A 19,724-nucleotide genomic window follows, 5' to 3' on the forward strand; every position below is an offset into this window, starting at 1 on the left:
CTCTCACTATCTGCAAGGAAGATTTCCAAACCCATGAATAATACCTTATTAGGTAGATGGTAAAGCCCCTCCTTTTTTATCCTGCTTTAATTCATGCTTCCTCTGCTTTGGTGGCTGCCTTGTACATAGTGCTGTTAAAAGTGCAATTATCATTCTTCCTGGTTGCGCGGTATTAAGGGCGTATCCTCTCGCAGCATCTCCTGGAGGCTTATTACTCAAGAGAGAGGAGTTGTGCACTGGGAGCCAAGTTAAACTGGGCAAAGAGGAGGTTGTTTCCACCACAGGAATGGAACAGATCGTTTTGCTGAAGACCAGGTCAGGAGCTGGTCTACGGGGAGAAAATGTAGCTGGAAGCCTGTGATGTAGGGAATTTGAGCTGTGAAGCTGGAAGACGCAAGCCTGCGATTCTCTGTGGCTTAGCCTGCCTCCATCCCTTTTGTTCACTGCTGTGGAGATGTGGGTTGGTGGCCATCCCCTGCTTGATAGTGGCATGTTGTCCTAGACAGATTTCATGGGTAGAAGGTGCAACTGTGACCCTCTCCTCTGGTCTTCTGCAGGATCTTGAGGTTTTCCTCAGGGAGCTATCCATACCTAGCTTAAAGATCCCCAAGCAATGGAGAATGCAGTGCATCCCTGGAAGAACAGCCTTTTCCCTTCCTCTTTTAGAGAATCTCTCTCTTCAGAGTGAATTCAACAAATATTTACTTGCCTTTTCCTATTGTAGCACCATCGTTTTATGTCTGCTTGTTGGAAAATCTCCTTACGCATCACTCAGGTCAGGCACGAAGGGTGACCAGAGTCCCCATCTCCATTTGCCAGGCTCCTCGATGTCTCTGAAGTTTCTTGGCTTTTTGAGCACCAGGCAGCAAACAGTTAAGACAGCTGAGCCGCAGGCCTCAGAACATTTTGCTAGGGAGCCAGGTGAGCAAAGAACAGATAAAGGCAGCACCTGCCTATGGGTTTGGAACAGCCTGGGGCCATGGATAGAATGTAAATACACTCTGAAAATCTTATTGTCTGACTCTGTGCCAGCGTCTTCTGGGCTCTTGTCATGGAAAATATTTCGGCTGAGGTCATTCAGTCAGCAAAAAAACAGCATTTAATACCCTCTGAGGTGCCAACTTGCTTCTTTCTTTGTGTCGATAAATAAACAAAGTAGGGTAGCATTTCATGTTGCCAGGATGATCTTTGTTTTATTAGGAAGGGTTTAAAGGTCTTTTTTTTTTTTTTTTTTCCTTCCTCCTCTTTAAACGCAAAGACTGTATGTTTCTGCTCCCTTTCTCTGTGTTTGCTCCTTCTGGCTCACATGCATACACGCCCAGCCTTTAGAGTGAGAACTAATGTCTGCTTCTTGTAAATCTCTGCTGGCTGCCCGGGGCTATGTTTTTAATTCCTTTATTCAGCTTTGAGATGAGTAGGAGAAAGGTGCAGCTTTTTGAGATGATGGAAGTTGCCATTTCCCTTCTTCAGTCAATTAGGTGCTTTGGCTGCTTTCGGCTAAATCGCAAAACTTTCCATTGATGATAGCTCTGAAGGGGGAAAAAATGTTGAGGGGAGCTGAGGGATCAAGGAGGGAGAAGAAAGTGGGCTGATAAGTGGATCTGTTGGTAGAATGACTGATTTGCTGTGTGTGCCCCTAGGAGAAGCAGCCTGACTTCAGAGGTGTCTCTGCTGGGTCTTGCTTACTGGCGTGTAATACCCAGTCACCTCGTGAATGGTGACTACCTCCTGGAGATGTTACAGAAAGCACCACAAGGTCCTGCAAAGTGAATAGTGGTGTCTCCTTTCCTCCATTGTGCTTCAGCAGTGACGTGAGAGCAAAGGCTGGGCTTTGCCATCTGAAACTTAAGCTTTTTCTGCTTTCAGGCAGGGAAGGAATGAGATCAGTCCTTCCACATCAGCACTTTTCTTTATCTCGTTGTTTTCTGCCCTACTTAGTCTGTCAGGGTCTGTGGCTCATCTGGAAATGAGTCTGCAAACCTTGGAGTTGGGAATCATCTCACCTGATTTTAGTTATCTAAAACTTAGACATGAAGTCTAAGATTTTCATCTAGGCTCTCTCTTGGGGCGGTGAGGAGTGATAAACAACCCATGCCATTCATCTTACCTGTTCTAGACATCTGCCTTAGGTTGGGATGATTCACACTTTGGAAGCGCCTGAACTCTACCCAAACTGTCAGGGAGGCATAGGTGAGCGGTCAAAGCTAGACCCCTAACTCTCACAGAGCTCTTCATCTGCCAAATCTAGCAGTGATCTTCTTCCCCCCCATTTACCATGGGTGTCGTTCATGTGTAGTGAAATGTTATAATGTCTCTTGTTGTAAGGGGAGTGATCTGTGCCCATCTCTTTGTTGAGATAACTTTGTGCTGGGTTTGATGGAGATGGTGTTCTGTCTGTGATGGCCCTTGTCTAACTAAGGAACAGAGAAGGTTTTTAAAGTGAGAAGATAAGCGCTTTGCCAAGCATCATCATTCTGCTATCAATTTTTCAATCGGGTGGATTTTAAGGCCAAAATTTCAGAGCTGATGAAAGAATATGGAGGCCTGGTTCCCATCAGAATTAAAGATCTCGTCTTAATTGCTTTATATTTACCCTTGTGTTAATCTGTGATGTGATTGCTTATCCCTGTGTACATCTTTGCAGGAGAGGCTGCAGGCATTCCCCACCCCACCTGAGATACAGACCTCAGAATACAGAGGGAAGACTGGAGCTGGGATCGGGGCAAACCTTCTCGGGTTGCTGCTGGGAGCACAATGGTGGCAAAGTGCTGTGGCAAGGGACCCCGCTCTTGAACCAAAGACAGGAACTAGGCTGACAAGACAATAATAGTATGTTGGCTCAACTGGCAAACACACATCTCTTTTGGACAGACTCGAAATGTTACATTGAGAAGCAGTTAATGCGCCGTTGTGTAAGGTTCCTAATGGACTGGAGCCAGAATGCTCCATTAACCACACACGTATAAAATATTCATTGAGCTTGGGTTTTGTTGCCAGGCTGGAGGAAGGGGGAGAAGCTTTGTGTATAGAGATAAAACTGTCAGTATTGAGGGCTGAAGGGAGGAGTCGATTATGTGTTCTGGAATCTTTTATTCTTTTTAAAAGGAGAAGGATTTCTAGTCTTTGGCAGGGGGCTAAGGGGTGCAAAGAGGATTAAATGCAAGACTTGTTGCTGGGTTTTACGTTTCACGTATAATTGCCCAAAGGGTAAAGGCACCTCCTGTCTTTGTGCCAGACTCCCTGATCTGTTTTATACCATGTATTCTCTGCAAATTAAACTCAGGGTCAGTCTTTAGGAAATAAACTAAATGTGAAACCCCTGATTGTGTTCCCCAAAACAGTGGCTTCTAGACAGAAGAAAACTTTCCTAAACACGGGAAAGTGAGAACTGTGGTGACAGGAAATACAAGCACTAGATATTCTTCCTGGAAAACAGAGGTTCACCTGTTTTTGTGCTGGGTTTAGATGTGTGGTAAGAGAAGCTTTCTGTTTTCTGGGTGCTGAGCACAGTGAATGTTTTAGAAGGGATTTGGTTAGGAGAATTTGCTTGATTTGCTGTTCTACTTGAACACTGCAGTAAGAGAAATTATAAAATTGTGTTTCAGACAGAATTAATAAATAAACACGTGCAAAAGTTGCCATCCGTGTGACCCATGTGTCTTGCTGGAAGGTGACTTTGTGCATCCACTCAAGTAAGGCATGAGGAAAGGGTAACAATGCCGCTGGGTAGGAAGAGGCAGGGTGCGGTGCTGTGTGGGGTTGATAACTGGGAATACGAGGCCAGGAGGGAGCACGTGGTGGTTTGCCTAAGCATTGGAGGTTTTGTATCTTGTGGTGTCTGGGCAGCCTTTTAGAGTATACTGGAAAGGAGCCGGTGACCTTCCTCATTCATCATGTCTGGTCATGGTTGTATGAGCACTGACAAAACGTAGGGGAGGGCTCCAGGAGGCAAAATTTTGATAGGAGGCAACATTTTGATAGGAAAGGATGGTAAAGACCAGGAACTCCGTTACAGTATTCTAGAAACGCTTCCAGCAGCATGTGGAAGGTCACCCAGACAAGCAGCGATGCAGTGTGTGGCTGAAGAAGCAGTGTGGCCACAAGGAATTAGACTACTTAGAACAGGACAGACCCTAGGAATGGAAAGAGATATTCTGTGGGATAGTTTTTTCTTCCAAAATAGTGAGAACTAGGTTAGTGGCACTGGAAACAAAAACAAATAGTAGGGGAGCCCTTAAAAATTAGTTGAAATGGGGACCTGGAAAAGATCATACTTCTCTTGATTTTGAGTTCCCCGGCATTAAAAGCTCAGTGCCCCTGTGGCAGGAAAGGACAACCACCAATGAAGTTCAGTTGTAAATAAAATAGAGCAGTCTAAGCAATTCCACAGTTAAACAAGGCACATACATATTGGCAACTAGACCAAGACCAAAACTAGCTGTGCTTTTCTATAAATGTATATAAAATGAGAATGGGTGAATTGTATTGTACTGGCTTCCCAGTAATCTTACTGAATGAAGCTAATCAGGATGAAGCTGTGTTATCAGGATACTTACTATATAGAAATGACAAGAATAGATTTTGCCGTTGGTAGAGTGACTCACAATGTGTTGGAAATCAGAGTCCAATAAGATAAATCAGTTATCTGTATCATCGTTTACCACCCACTTTTTCTTGAAAGTTGCTATGCCAAATCAAGAAAAACATTTGAAAAGGTTATCCTTGTCAACAGCTGGCCACGGCAGTGACAACGTCCATGAAATACTAAGAAAGGTTACAGGCAGTAGAAGGAGACTATGGAAGAAGAGAGACTGCAGAAGATTTATCCTAGGTAAGATATAAAGAGTAAATTTTAGTCAACGTGTTTAAACTACTTGAAGAAACTCATGAACCAATAAAAGGGAAAGACACTCCTGACTGAGGCCTAGTCTCAGCTATAACCACTGTACTGAGTTTGCTCTGCAGTAGTGGCCATTGCATGGTCAAATTCAATAATTTCATAGGAATAATACCCTTAAAGAAACAAACACCATTACAATATTTTTTTTTCTTTAAAAAGTGGTTTAAATAACACTAAAGGAGCATGTAAATGAGCAGTGTAAGTAGTATCCCTTTAAATCAAAGAAAACATCTCACTTCTTCCAAAAATAAACCCAACCAAAAAAAAAAAAAAAAGCTTAGTACAGTTAAATTGTAGAGCAAGGGGGACTATTAGAAATAAAAAGGTATCCTTTCAAAAGTGGAGATCGTGCCTAAATGAAGAAAATAGGAATATAACGTCTGCCAAGTTAAATGTAAAACCATAATAGCATATACTGAGATAGTTTGAGGAGTGACTCACAAAAGACAAAAACTAATAACAAAAGCTCTTCCAAACGCAACAGGAGTTGGAAGTCTGCCTGGAAATGGTGGGATCAGCAAATGACCAAGGCGTGAAAGGAGCAATCGAGGTCAATAAGGCCACTGTGTAACAAATAGCAGAAGGCAATGGATGCATGGTAAATAGGAAGTCCTCCAAGGTTTGAGCTCAAGGAAAAGCCTCTAATTGAATTGTTAATAGAAGAGCTTTTAAAACAGATCAATGAAATGAACAATAACAAATCACCATGACAAATGATATTCACTCAAACGTTCTAAATTACTCTGGTATGAGATTTTGGGTTCAATCAGTCTTGATCCCAGAGGAGGTAAATAATGTGACACCAATCTTAAAAAGGGTTCCAGCAGGGATTAAAAAAAACCCCTACAGACTACTGAAGTCTGGCTTTGGTACCAGGAAAAAAATGGGAGGAAATTATAACAGAGTTAGTGGCTGCATACATAAATATGTTATATTGCAGATGTGTGAACACAGCCTTTGTAAATACAGATGTGTGTCACTGCATCACGAACTGTGAAGTTCTTCGAAGGAATGAAGCATCTGGAGAAGCATGAGACACAAAGATCTTTAGATCTTGAGAGACTGGGCAATGAAGTGGCAGATGAAAGTCAATGTCAAAAAGTTTAAATAATACAGGGGAAAATAGTCTTGACCATTCATGCCTCTAGGTAGCTATGGTTTCTGTGTTCAGGAACTTGATCAGTAAAGCCATTGTTGCTGATTTTCCACAGATACCAGACCAGTTCTAGCAGTCATGTAAGTGACCAAGAGGAATTCTTGGAGCTGGGAATAATCGAGCAGAAAACAAATACCTTACGCTATTGCAATAGACCCATTAGAGATAGAGATAGTGGTTTCCCTGTGATGTTCCTGCATCTTTCCTGCTGCGTGCAGGACTGCTCACTCAAATTGGGGAAAAAAAATGCAGTAGAAGTAGAAAAGACATAGAAAAGAGCAATAAGAGTAGTCAGAGGTCTGAAATGTCTCCCTTTTATTTTTAAGGAGAAATCTAAATAAAGCAGTGTTTTTCAGTCTTGAAAACTTAAGCATTTTACAGAGGCTTATAAAATCATGAGCAGTATAGAGGAGGTGGGTAGGAAATGATCATTCCCTCTTCCCTTTAACATTAGAACTAAGAGTACTAAAGAAACTAAAAGGGCAGCAGTATAAAATCAAAGCAGTATTGTTAGTGATTCTATTGTGGAAGTAGTAATGGATATAGAAAATAGCAAAATGAAAATAAATTCAGAATAGGATCAAATAAAATCCCCTAGGATCCATCATAGGCTACTAAACACGATGACCTGTATGAGTTGGGATGTTGCCTCAAATCCCTAAATTGTGGATGGCCAGAAACTGGAAGGCAGTGACCAAAAAAAACCACTCTGTGCAAGGCCTGCATCCTGCATGTTTTAAGTACTGCCTTTAGCTTTTTAGCTAAAACTTTTCTCTGCCGTGCACTACCATTTGTGTATCCCTTTGCTATTGAGGTTGAACCTGCTCCTGTTTTTGTTTTCCTTGTGCCATCTCAGTTCTCTTTGTAATATTCCTTTTCCTTTCTCCAGGTTTGCCTGAGCTTTTGGACCACTTGCAAGTATTCAGCTTCTCCTGCTCCATTTGCAAGTTTCTGTATTTGAGCCTGTGAGTACTTTTTCATCTGTGGAGATCAATGTTGTGTGTTTTCTTTTAAAAATCTCAAAATTTCAGCTGCATTCACAAAATCAGCTGATTTATAAGATCCGGATTAACAATGCATGTAAACACAGGACTAAATTTAAGTGTATGCTTAAGATGTTTGGATCTCAAACACATGTTTAAATGCTTTGCCAGGTAAAAATAGATTCATGATTTAACACTAGGCCTTGACTTTCCATTGTGCTATTTTAATTTTATGCTGATTTAACTTCAGCTAACTCAGCCAGGATACAGGACTTGGTTTGGAGAAGACAGCTTTGGTCTGAAAACAAGTTATTCCAAACCCTAGAGCTGGAAGAAGTTCTCTAGGACTGAATATTTACAAGAAAGGGTGTGATGGCAGAAGTGTTAGGCTGCTTCTTCTGGTTTCATGGTGTGAGTTTGAGTTTCATGCTGGAATTGCACAACACCCAAATACAAGTGGGTGTCTGGCCACACTGACAATGTTAAAAGCATCCAGATGTGAATGTTTTTGGCTATGGAAACTTTTGTGCTTTAACTGTGCTAGCCCAGTTTTCTTGGGAGAATATTTGGACTTCTTCCTCTGGTGAGGTTTTTTTCAGCATCATTTAAAACGTTGAGAGATGTAGTGATTTGCCTATAATCAAATATATAGACCTGACCCTTGAAAGCCATTTCACAAGCCATTTCACCTAGATTTCCCTAACATACAAGCAGGTATTAGGGGAGGGAAGGAAACAATACAGCTCCTGTTTTCAACTGAGCTGAAAACCAAGGAACCTCAGCAGTGTTTGAGAGAGAAATAGCAGATTTTTGTAAATGTTATGCTAGAAAGATGAGATGCTGCACCCCAGGTTTGATACCAGTCCAGAAGCGTATGAGGCAGGAGACTGGATTCATTGATTTCTAGTGTTTGGATGCTCTTTAAATCATAGAATCAGCGCTTAATTTTGTTTTGCACTGCAGTTGAACCGTGAGTTTGAAAAGGATATGTCAGAGCAATCAGTGATTGACTCTTGATAGAACAATCTAGGTGTTTCCAGATTGATTTCAGACGCACATGAATTGCTGCCCTGGAATTTGAAAGGCTACTTAACTTGAAACGGTTGAGAACTCCTAGTTTTGAGTCATCTTACTGAACATATTTCTTTGTTCTGAACTGGCTATTTAGTAGGAAAAATAATAAGGCCTGCAAATTCCCTTGAATTATTTGAAGGAAGGATTGGTACTGCTTCGTTGAACCCCGTGGTCTACAGCTGTCCCCAGCTAGACCTTCAGTGAACACCAGGCAAAGAATTGTAATGGAAGTTTCAGTGTGCTCTGACAGGTAAGGGAAATGAGTAATCAGGACAGCAAGTGAAACCAGCAGATACCTGAAGGAGGATGGTCCTGTGTGGAACTAGCTCATAGGTTAAATATATTGAGCTTTATGATAGAAAGAGCAACTTTAACAGGTGAGATCAGTCAAGGCTTCCTGGCCAAGAATAATATGAAACCAACTCGTTTGTCACAATCTATGAGAATTTTCAGTCCTCCTGTTGCATTCCTGGCTTCGAAAATGGAAGGACTGCACTCCTGTAGCTAGTCAGCTATTTGTGCAAGTACATATATATATTATAGTATATGCTAAAATATTTGTGCATTTGAAGATGTATAGGGAGATGTAACCACCCATTCCTGTAGTGAAGCAAGGAAAGGATTCTTGAATTCTGATATACCACCTAAGATCTCTGGGTTTGGAACTGGAATCTCATACACAGAAAAGTACTGTGCTGGAAATGGGAAGAAAGCAGTGGGTGTTCCTCTCCAGCTGCCACCTGTAACTCACCCCCAAGTTCTGGTGCAATGAAGTGTTTGAAGCAAACAGTTGCATCTTCAGGGAAAACATTAATGGGCACATATTTTTTCTGGGCTTGTATCAATTGAGCACAAAGCACAAATTCTTTTCAGGTGTGAAACCTACTTGTATACACGTGGTGTGCTGTGTGCCTCACTAGGAGTGAGGTGGGTACGTAACTAATAGCTTCTTTCATAGTCTAGATGTCCAGCTTCAATTTACTGTTCATTTTCCCTTGTACTGAATTACATGTTAATGCTGGTGTAACCTCTGTTTCTCTCCTTCTCCATCCTAAATGTAAATCGACTTGCCACAACCTGCCACTCTCCAGAAATTACAAAGCCTCAGAAGATAATTTGTTGCTGGTGCTGATAGCATCTGTTTATTTTAATACACCCGCCAGTTGGGCCATGCTTGCTTGCAGATGGGGAGAAAATGACCTTCAGTAAAATCGCAAGCTTAACAATTCTGAAACAGTGTCTTCCTCAGCAGCCAGCTGCTGGTGATCTGAAGGTCCGTGTTTTCATGGAAGCAGCAGACCAGAGCATAGAGACTCAACCATCACTGAGACAGAGGGTAACGTACAGCTTTTTGGAGAATAATGAAATATGGGAACATTGGCAGTGGGGCTGAGGCCTGAAAAAATACTGTGCATCAGATCTTCTCAGGATGCTTGAGTTCATTGCTTTCATAAGTATAGAAAGTGCCTCTGCTTCTTTGCCCATGAATGCCCAATTACAGTTGGGTTGTGGTGCTTCAAAGAAAGCCTTGTTAGAGCACTGTCAAAAAATCAGCTAAATGAAGAAAACAATAGATTTTGAACTAAATAATCCTTGGGTTTTCAATCAGTTGACTGGCTGTGATAGAATTGGCAAGAGGGGCACAAAAAAGGCCCTCTTTGTATCTTGAAAATAAACAGAGGATGAATGTTTCCTCTAGATAAGGAAGTAACTTTCACTTTGTTGATACTTGGGAGTACACTTAACATTCATGTTCTAAAGTTACATATGCAAATCACTGTGGTGGATTTTTTGTAGTAGTTGTTTGCTGTTTTTTTTAATTTAAGTCCTAGAGTTACAAAAATGAAGAGCTCCCTAGGCCTTTTATTTTGATTACTAGTAAGCCCTTCAATAGTGGGGAGGTACTAGAGATATAGGAAATCTAATTGTAGATCAATATTTTAAATAGGTCGCTAAGATCCTTAATATTAATTAATACTAATCCCTGGAAATTCAGAAGGACTCATACAATAAAGCACATACTAAAGCAATATGATTTATGAAGAGGTGTTTAGTATGGATTACTAGAAAATAACTTCAGTCAAACTCAGATGGATTAAAAAAAAAGAAACCTCTTTGATTAGTGTACTAATGTTGATGTAAGAACTTCCTATAGGCTTTTAACTTGCTCACACAGGTATTTTTCATAAACTCAAATGGTAGAGTATCAAATAGGAAAAGTTACATGGATTCCAATTATTCCAGTTACAGATCTCAAAGTGGAATTTGTTGGATAGATTTGAAGTGTAAACACATCAGTTAGCTGTGTTCCTAGTTGGATCCTGCCAGTCATCTAGTCTGTGCTTTGAGCTGTTCAATGGTGTAGCAGTGACTGGAAGGAGACCTTGACTCCCCACTGCTGACATTAGCAGATGCAGAAAGACTGGCTTAGCAGAGTTTGGATCCCTCAATAGAGTGGAAATGGCAAATAATTTTTCTTTTCAGGATGCTACAGGTAAAGGAAATTAATACTGTGAGATTTATGTACCAGATGGGATAGAATGTGTTCAGAAATAGGAATCTGGAAACCAGTTGAGAGTTTGAATGGATAATTGGCTGAATGTCACCTTTCACTCCAGTGCTGTGGCCAAGGGGGCTAAAGCAATACTTGGATCCTTCCTAACACCTACTTGATATCCCCTGTTTATATACCCAGGGATCACTTTACTGCTGTGTTTGGCATAGGTGCAACTGCTTTGGGAGCACTCCATCCAGCTGTGGTACTGACAATTAAAGAAGGTTGTTGAAAAATTGGAGATGTTTCAGAGAAGAGCCACAAGAATGACTGAAGGATTGGAAAACATGCTTTAGCAGTGGAGCCCATCTACTTATCTTACCAAGCAGCAATTCAAGAAAAGCTCAAGTCCGGTTTTCAAGCGAGCTATATAAGGAACATAAGTTCAAAACCAGAAGCCCCTTTGGGCATTAGTAATAACGAGAATCAGTAGTGAGAAGTTGGATGAGATCATATTGTATATAAGCCTTCAACTTCTGATAGTGGACACCATTCTTGGAGCAAAAGTCAGGGTTGTGATTTGTTCTGTCATTGGTGAGTAGAGAATGGATGCTTTTTCTACCTGCTTCATGCAGGTTTTCATTCAGAGCGGCCTTGATGCTGGCGTCCTTTCAGAAGCCAGCCCTAGCTGACCACTGCTGTTCTCTCTGGCTCTGTTAATTTATAAATCAGAATTCTCTCTCCAAATTGTTAATAATATAAATAAACAAAATCCTTCACATGCATCTGTTGTCTGATCTGGACGCTAAATTCTGTTCTCCAGTTTCACCATAGGATTGGATAGGAAAATCAAGATTTTGTTGGAAGTATTTGTATGTCAGACTTTGTGTGATTGCGTGAAGAGTCTAGGGATTAGATCTTCATTTCAAAGTCAGTTCTTAATGTTTCCAATTCCCATATAAGCACATTGGCTTTGGCAGGGGACAGGTCAGGAGGTTTCAAATGAACAGTTAGAGTCAGGCTTCTTTTCTCAAAGAAGTCATGGTCTGGCAGAAGGATTCACCAACACTTGTGAAGTGGACCAGGGAGAGCAGGGAAGAGAAGACCCATGTGTCTGGTGCCAACGTTCACTCTAACAAAGTCCATGCTTGCAGTTCCCACTACCGAGCAGCTTGCCCTCCTTTGTAAGAAGGGGTTTTCTCCTGGGCAGCACAAAAGCATGTTGGCAGTGGCACAGTGAGAAAGTCTGCCTTTCTGCTGCCCACACTGTTCGTGCTCTGTGAGAAGGAAGTCTGCCTGAAATATTCCCCAGCCCTTAAAATAGAAATGGGTATGCCATGTCTCACAGTTCACTGAATTTAGGATTGAATCCAAATATTCTTTATATGTGATCAAACATCAAATTTGGAGGATGCCTGAGCCTTGAATTTGGTTTCTTTCCATTTTAGAAATGCTACTTTCTGGTCTGCTTCTCTAGGACCACTTAAAAGTCTTCAAATCAGACCAGAACTGTGGCTTTCCCCACTTCCCTGCTGGGCTGCTTTGATTTCTGAGCTGAGTTTGCCAGAAAGGCCACTTTGCCTCTTTCTACAGTAAAGCATTGTCACCAGGAAGATACAAAGTTTGGAAATTTTGTTGAAGTTTTGGCCTGAAATGTCTTATTCCAAGGCTTTTTGCTCACTTCCATGTCAGAATGCTTTCTCCAGAAGCTTCTTTATAAGTTTCTGACTCTGTTATGATTGGAGTTGATTTTGTATTCTTAGTTTTCCCTATTTCTCATTCATTTCTTTTTCTTTTTCTTTTTTTAAATCCCAAATATAACGTTGTTTTATGTGAATATTTAAGGAAGCAATACACACCTCTTCAAGGCAGCGCACAGCCTTTCACCACGGAGGTCATGTCTGTGGCAGCATTGGGAAGCATCCATCCAACAGCAGTGGTGATCTCGCTACACTGGCTTTCTGGCCAGGATTGAATTTCACTCCCTGAGCACATTTTTTCATGGGATTTTCATCAGCAATGCATCTAAGTATTGGTCAGCTGTAAACCCTCCATCTTCTCTTCATAGAAAGTAGTCCAAACCAGGATTCCAGATTGATGGGGATGCTGTCCAGGGCACATGCTGTGCCAACAATTTGGAGGGGTTCATCTACGAACTTAGTGTTTGCAGTTTCTGAGCTTGTGCTAACTGCTCTAGCTCGCTGTCAGGCATTCGTGCCATTGGTGTAACAGCAATGTAAGAGCATTTGCTCTTGGATTGCAAAAACTGGATTGTACACCAAATTGTCCATGTTGTCTTCAATGCCCTTGTTGTTTTGAAATCTTTAAAATCAAAATCCAAGAGCTTTGTAGCACAGTAGGAAAGTGTTCTTTACCAACATGTTCCCTCATTCTTATGAAGGCATTTACTCTCCTGACTCTAAACTGAGTTGAATATTTTTAGTTACTGACAGTTTTTAGACACTCAAGATAGACTGTGTAGTGACTACATGTAACAGATTTGTAGATCACTCATAGAAATATCATTAGTGATATTTTTAGTGCCTTTTCTTTTCTTTGAAAGAGCCTTGTTTGAAATTTGTTTTGGTTCATCTGGAGACCTCCGGAATGACTCAGTGATAAAACTGGAAAGAAATCTTCCCTTCTCCATTATACTGTCAATATTGGGTCTCCTTAGTGAAAGAGAATATTGTTTTTGAAATTAACTTCATGTGAGTCCAATGAATAATACTGAAATATATTGTGCTAAATCTTACAAGGCAAACATTATTTCTGGAGATATTCTGGAGGAGCATTTTGTCGTGAACAAGAAAAAAGAGTTGGGGAAGAATCCAAATACAAGCTTGTTTTCTGTGTTTTGTAATTTTTTTTTAAATTGTAAAATAGATGTATTGTTTCATCAGGTTGAAGAAGGCCTTGTTTTTATACATATCTGAGTAAAGTTATGTTAATTTAGGATTTCCACATTCTCAAAAAAAAAAAAAAAGTATCAAAACAGTATCTTCAATATTTGTTTTTCTCTGAGCTTCTTAAAAAAAAAAAAAAAAAAAAAAAAAATCTTAAATCTTATTTTCTGGGCTGTGACTTTCAGGAACCCTATTCTGCCTCAAAAGAGGCCCTGCATGGTAATTTTGCCCTTTTCACCCAAACTCTGTTTGCCAGTAAGCCTTCCAGCACCAAGCTGTTCTGTTTGTGTTCAGAAAGCAAAGGGTGAATCACTGTCTTAATTAAGGTCAGTGTGTGATATCTTTGCTATTCTTCCAGCTATTCTAGGGTAGAGAATAAAGAGTAAAAAACAGGACATAGACTTTTTTTCCCGCAGTCTTCAGGGACTGCCCAGTTTACAGGCAGGTCCTAAGCATTCTCGGTGACAGTGTGCTTTGATTGAAACTCACATCTCCATCCAAGTTTTTCCTCAAACTGCTGAGTAAGTTGAATGCAGACCACAAAATCTTTTGAAACATCCTGTTTGCCTAGCTTATCATTAGGAATAAAAGGAAGTTGGGCCATTGGTCACTTTGAAAATTTTTTCAGCATAGGTCTTCATATTTTTGGTACCCCTTTAATGGGTTTGTATGAATCTAAAATACATCGGTAGAAATAGCTCAAATCAAACAAATTTCTGAGACTCTAGCTGGAAAGGTATTTGAAAGTTGGGGCCAGGAACTTAAAAGGAAAAAAAAAAAAAAAAAGGTGGGGGGACAAAAGAAAGAGGGAAGTGGATTCTACATCGCTATAGCATTTTCTCTTGGTAACTTGTATGAGTTTCATCGCAGGCCCCAAGGCAAAGAATTTTCTACTTGGGCTGCAGGAGGGAGTGTTAAAGTGTTGGAAGAGGCAGGATGAGAAAGCTGCTACGTTGCTTCGGCGGTTGTTCTTAGGAAAGCATCGTTGGCAAACTAGCACCATAATTTTGCAAAAGAGAAAAAAAAAAAACTTGCCCAGGAAACAGAATTTTGCTGACAAGGTGTTAAGAAATGAAATATATGCTTTTATTTCATTCTGTTCTCTAGAGGGATTTAGCATTTTGCTGTGTAGCTCTTTCATACCAAACTTTCAAAGTATAGCCAGTCTGTCAGCCAGCATGCTTTTTAAAGGTGCAATACAGCTCTATTTTCAGAACACCATCTTGTTTGAAATATGTTTAATTTGTTGTTGTTTCTGGTTTACCGTGAGAGGCTGGGCATCAAGGTATGTAAAAGTAGTAGAAGCATGGTTGAATCCCACAGGATCAAAAATGGACAGAAGTCATTTGTGTTAGGTTGCGTGTGGCTCACATAGAAGACAGATCTCACATGGGTTCCTTAGTACCTCTTGTAGGCTGATCTCTGTGCTCATCCCTCCATGCCCATCTGTCACTGCTGGTGCTCCATCTGGATTATTGGCATCAGTTTTTAAAACACACTATGTCAGTGCTAAACAACAGTGTTATTACCAAAGGCCTTCTCCATCTAACCTGGCCTCGAACGCTTCCAGGAATGGGGCATCCACAAGTTCTCTGGGCAACCTGTTCCAGTGCCTCACCACCCTCATAGTAAAGAATTTCATCCTAATATCTAATCTAAACCTACCCGTTTTTAGTTTAAAGCCATTCCCCCTTGTCCTATCACCATACTCCCTGACAGGGTCCCTTCCCAACTTAGGCCCCCTTTAGGTACTAGAAAGCCCCTGTAAGTTCTCCCTGGAGTCTTCTCATCTCCATGCTGAATAACCCCAACTCCCTCAGCCTGCCTTCATGGGAGAGGTGCTCCAGCCCTTTGATCATCTTCATGGACTCCTCTGGACTCGTTCTAATAGGTCCATGTCTTTTTTGTACTGGGGGCCCCAGAGCTGAATACAGTGCTCCAGCTGGGGTCTCATGAGAGCAAAGTAGAAGGGGGATCTGGATGAGAAGCAGTGTTTGGATTAGGTCCGTTGTCATGACCTTTCAGTAGCTTTGGAACAGGAAAAGAAAAGAAGAAAAGAGCTTTGGCTCATATCTTGTGGATTGTCTGTCACCATTTAGAGACTTCAGAGACTGTCCTGGAAAGGTGAGTGTCTCTCCTGGGGGGAGGTGGGAAGGATGTTTTTTGTCTTCAGCTCGTATAGACATAAGAGCTCTTGTAGTTATCCCCCACCAAGGCACACTAAGTAGGGATGCCTCACAAGATGATATAAGTGCTGTATTTTATGACCTGAATGCAAAACCTGTATTAGTTTCAACCTGTTTCTGGTAACATGTGTCTAATGCTAAATTATCTCTTTTATGTGGTTTGTGTATTACACGCTAACCTCAGATTGCTTTCATGTGTTCAACTTTCGGGAGTTCAAGAGTTTTGCAGGAAGAGCAGTAAAATTGTATTTTTGTCAATCTCTTTAGTTTTGGGGCCAAGGTGGATTTCTAATGGGCAATTTGAACAGCAACGATTGCTTGGAAGAGCAGGCGTAAGCAGCTTGCATGTTGCAGACATGTGCATGTGTATGGGAGGCGACTGCCAAGGAATCCCATTTGGGAAGAGCTGTAACAATGCAAGTCTAAGGCTAAAACAACACGGTGATGAGCAGATCGGGATGGACTGAGAAATAGCATTACAGACTTGTTTTCTCAAGCAGCTGTTTCTGGAGATGTAGATTCAGCATGTAAATGGTTCATGCTGAGTTGTGAACTACAAAGGGGGAGCTGGGAGTGCTAGGGCTGCTGGTGTCCCTTCTTGCTGAGCTGCATGAACCTGAACCAGGTTTTTGGAGGAAACTCATTTTTTAAACTAGTTTTGGATGCTTTGAGAAATGTTTTTGATGAGCAACCCTACAGCTAGGTATTGAGATAGGGTCAGTACCAGCATGATAATAGTCACAGAGACTTTGTGCTTTCCACAGTGCCATGTGGATTTCCTAATCTCTTCCCTTTAAAGCCAGGTCCCTTTACACCACCTGGACCTACAGTGGTCTTCCAGACACTACCTGCATGAAGGACGGAGCGGTTACGAGGGGCTGTATTCATTCATGAGGTGAGGCAGGGGCAGGAAGACTGAGTCGTGGCTGGGCAACACCATGGTTACAGCGGGGCCCGGGGAGAGGAGCGGAGGCACGCCGGCATGCTGAGGCCGCGTGCCGCAGATACCCCTCCCAGGCCGCCCACGGCCAAGGCCTGTCACTGTGATGGATGCCATAGCGTGCGCTGGCGGACAGCATGTTCCTCGCGGCCTGTCTCCCTCTGCCCTGCTCAAAAACAGGGATCCAAGGGGCAAGGCATCGGGAAGCCCCGAACCTCCCTGTTTGTTGTAGCACCTGCTTTGCCCTTCCACGCCTCCAGCCCTCCTTGGAGGAAGAGGTGGGACCATTCCTTCTGTCTCTTCCTGAGCGGGATGATCTCAGCATGAGTCATTCGCAGCACGATAGGGACCCTGTTTCTTTGGAAACGGTGCCCAACGAGCAGCTGCACGGCTCAGCACATCTCTGACGCAGCTTCTGGAATAGGGCAGGGCACCTTCCTAACTGAAGCATTCAAGGGCAAGGCTTGAGCGTGCTATAATTTTGTGCGTGGCTCTTGCCTGAGAGCAGGATGCGATGAGTAGAAGAGGGTGGGGATGCTGGGAATCACTTTCTCTCATTCTTGGTGTCCCCTTAGTGTCTGCCAAGTATCTACTTCTTGGCCTGTAGGGAAAGTTGAAGGAGAGGTGAGCTCTCTGCTGGAGATGTTGGCTGTAACACAAAGGAAGATCTTGGTTTGTTCGTCACTGGTGTCTCAGTAGGGTTTCAGTGGCTGAGGATTACTGGTGAAATCTCCATTTGAGTGCCAGCCTTTTTGCTGTGAGAAACTACCTTGCTTTTGCTTGAGTTTTCTTCTCTGGTCATCTTTTTTAATGTATCTCATGAGATTCTCAAATATCTCCTACACCAACACTTCCCTTTCCTCACTGAGGTCTACCCTTCCTTTGAGGAAAACAGTACCCTAAAGCCATTTGCTTGGTCTGAGTGACATGCTGTTCAGTTAATGAACCAGCACAGCTGTGTTGAAGCATCTCAGCAATGAATACAGGCGAAAATAGAAGCCACAGGCGGGAAACATGCAAACCCTTCCTGTGCCAGAGACAAAATCCAGGGAATGCTGGCTTGGATTGCTGGTTTTTAACGCCTCTCACTAATTAAATCCTAGTCTATAGTCCACTTGTCCACTGTGTCTGAGATGGTGTCTTAACATCTTTCTGGATGCATTTCCACTGGGGCATCTTCCATTAACCACAGAAACCCTCACGCATCACCTTTAAAGCAGACAGATGTAATTAGGTTGGGTTTTGGAAGGTTGGTTTGTTACAGGCAAATAGCCCATCACAAAGTTTGAAGGGCCAGCTTGTCCAGTTTTTAACCTCACAAAGATTTTGTTACAGTTAATCCTTTACTGCTGGTCCCTGCACCATGTTCCAAGTAGCTTAGATGATACAGCTTAAGTCTATTTAAAAGGAGGGGTGGAGTACTTGTCCCACTCATTCCAGCAAAGAAACAAACCCAGCCGGCCAAAAGGTTTCAAGTAAGATTGGGTGACAGTCAGAACATGAAGATATTTGGTTTGGTTAACCAATCCAAGTGTGGTGAGTGGAAGAAAGTTATCTAGTTTTTAATCAACTAAAGATTTGTGTAATGCTGCATGTAGAAGTGGGAGTAGTACTTACTACGTAGCCAATTCTCATAATTTTATGAATTTTGCAATGATATGCTTTTGGAAAAAAAATCTGTTATTATATAAGAAAATCAGATTTCATTTAAAAAAGTGTTTCTAGCCCTTGCACTTATGTAGAATATTACCTAAGTACATCCCAAAGTAAAACGAACAAAACAAGCAACAACAAACAAAAGCAAAGCCTCCCTCAAACTTTATGGTTACTCAGTCAAGCCCTGTACACTCATGTTCCATTTTTCATTTGACTTTTTTTGTTGTTGGCATTTCTGCAATTGTAAGTCAATGGATACCCTGAAGGAAAGATTTGGTCTTTCTTGCCTGAGCTTGCCCTGCTAAACGCTATTGGTAATAAATATTATCCCAAGTGACTGTGCTGTAAGTAATGGCATTCCTTCCCCAAAGATCACCCAAAAAATCACAGTTCATATTGAGAAAGTACTGCTGGGAGGAAAGGTGTAGATGACTTTTGTCTCTGCTCTTAATGTTAGATGCAGCTCACGTGTGCATCAGGAACCAGATGGACCCATTGGGATCAAGAGCAATCTCTAGTCCTGAACTCTGTCTCACTTTTGCTGGTGAAGCCCAGATCTGAGGCTGTGCTCAAGCCAGTCTCTTCTTCCTCTCCTCTAAGCAAGCAATGAAATGGCAGCCCCTCTCCTGAGGAGGAAACACAGTACCTACCCCGCACTTGGTCTGGCAGCTCAGGCCGGCTGTGCACCAGCCCAGCAGCAGAAAGTCCAAGCTCACTCTTCCTAAGCAAGAACCAGTGCCTTGGGCTCAAAGCCAAGCTTGCAGCCACACGTACAGAGAAGAAGCACAGAGGGTAACAAACTCTGCATTTAAGACCACCCTTGACCCATGCTTTCACCAGCACCATTGCTCCAGCATAGAAGTGGGGAGGCTTCCATGAAGACAAAACTGTAAGGTAAGCCTGGGCACGCCCTGCTTCACTGCCCACAGAAGGTGAGCATCACTGGTGATCCTACGTGCAAAGAATGAGTCCTCTTTTACTACATTTTTTTCCTTTCTTCCTTTCTTTCTACTTCACATAAGTGGCAGAGGGTGGGAAGATTTGGAAATACAGAGGAAATTTGGAAATTCAGCTGCATTTTTAACTAAGTGCTGTGCATTTTAGGCTTCCCTGTAAAATATAATGATAGATTTCTTCAATAGTAATTACAGTGGGAAAAATGCTTCATCCAAGTTGCATAAGACCAGCTTTATCCAGGCATGTGGTTTTATAAGAATTTAATTGTAGGCGATCTAAAAAAGACCACAGGCTTTTGTTTAGTGATAAGAAGGGTCAAAAAATTTAAAGGAAACCCAAACCATAAACCCCTCTCTGAAGGCTTTTTTTTTCCCACCACAGTGCACTAGTGATTCTCTCTAGTATCAATGTGTGGTTCTCTTATCTTGTGGTAGGAAGATAGGTCCCTGGGGAAAGCAGTAAGCTTCCTGAG

At 41.9% G+C, this 19,724-nt stretch overlaps 1 long non-coding RNA gene across 5 annotated transcripts in view; it reads left to right on the forward strand.

Annotated features, from left to right (window-relative positions):
• The window catches only part of LOC137861080 (uncharacterized), a 116,641-nt gene that overhangs the window by 81,297 nt on the left and 15,620 nt on the right, over positions 1-19,724 (forward strand). For 2 of the 5 annotated variants that reach the window (XR_011099362.1, XR_011099364.1), the window contains exons 10-11: positions 4,733-4,831; positions 6,946-7,021. This is a non-coding gene — a long non-coding RNA (uncharacterized lncRNA). Of the gene's footprint in view, positions 1-4,732; positions 4,832-6,945; positions 7,022-10,837; positions 19,190-19,724 lie in introns of all 5 variants that reach the window. The other 3 variants (XR_011099363.1, XR_011099365.1, XR_011099361.1) reach the window with 2 other exon arrangements.

This window comes from Anas acuta, chromosome 9, assembly GCF_963932015.1.
Source record: "Anas acuta chromosome 9, bAnaAcu1.1, whole genome shotgun sequence".
In the NCBI taxonomy this organism is placed as follows: domain Eukaryota; kingdom Metazoa; phylum Chordata; class Aves; order Anseriformes; family Anatidae; genus Anas; species Anas acuta.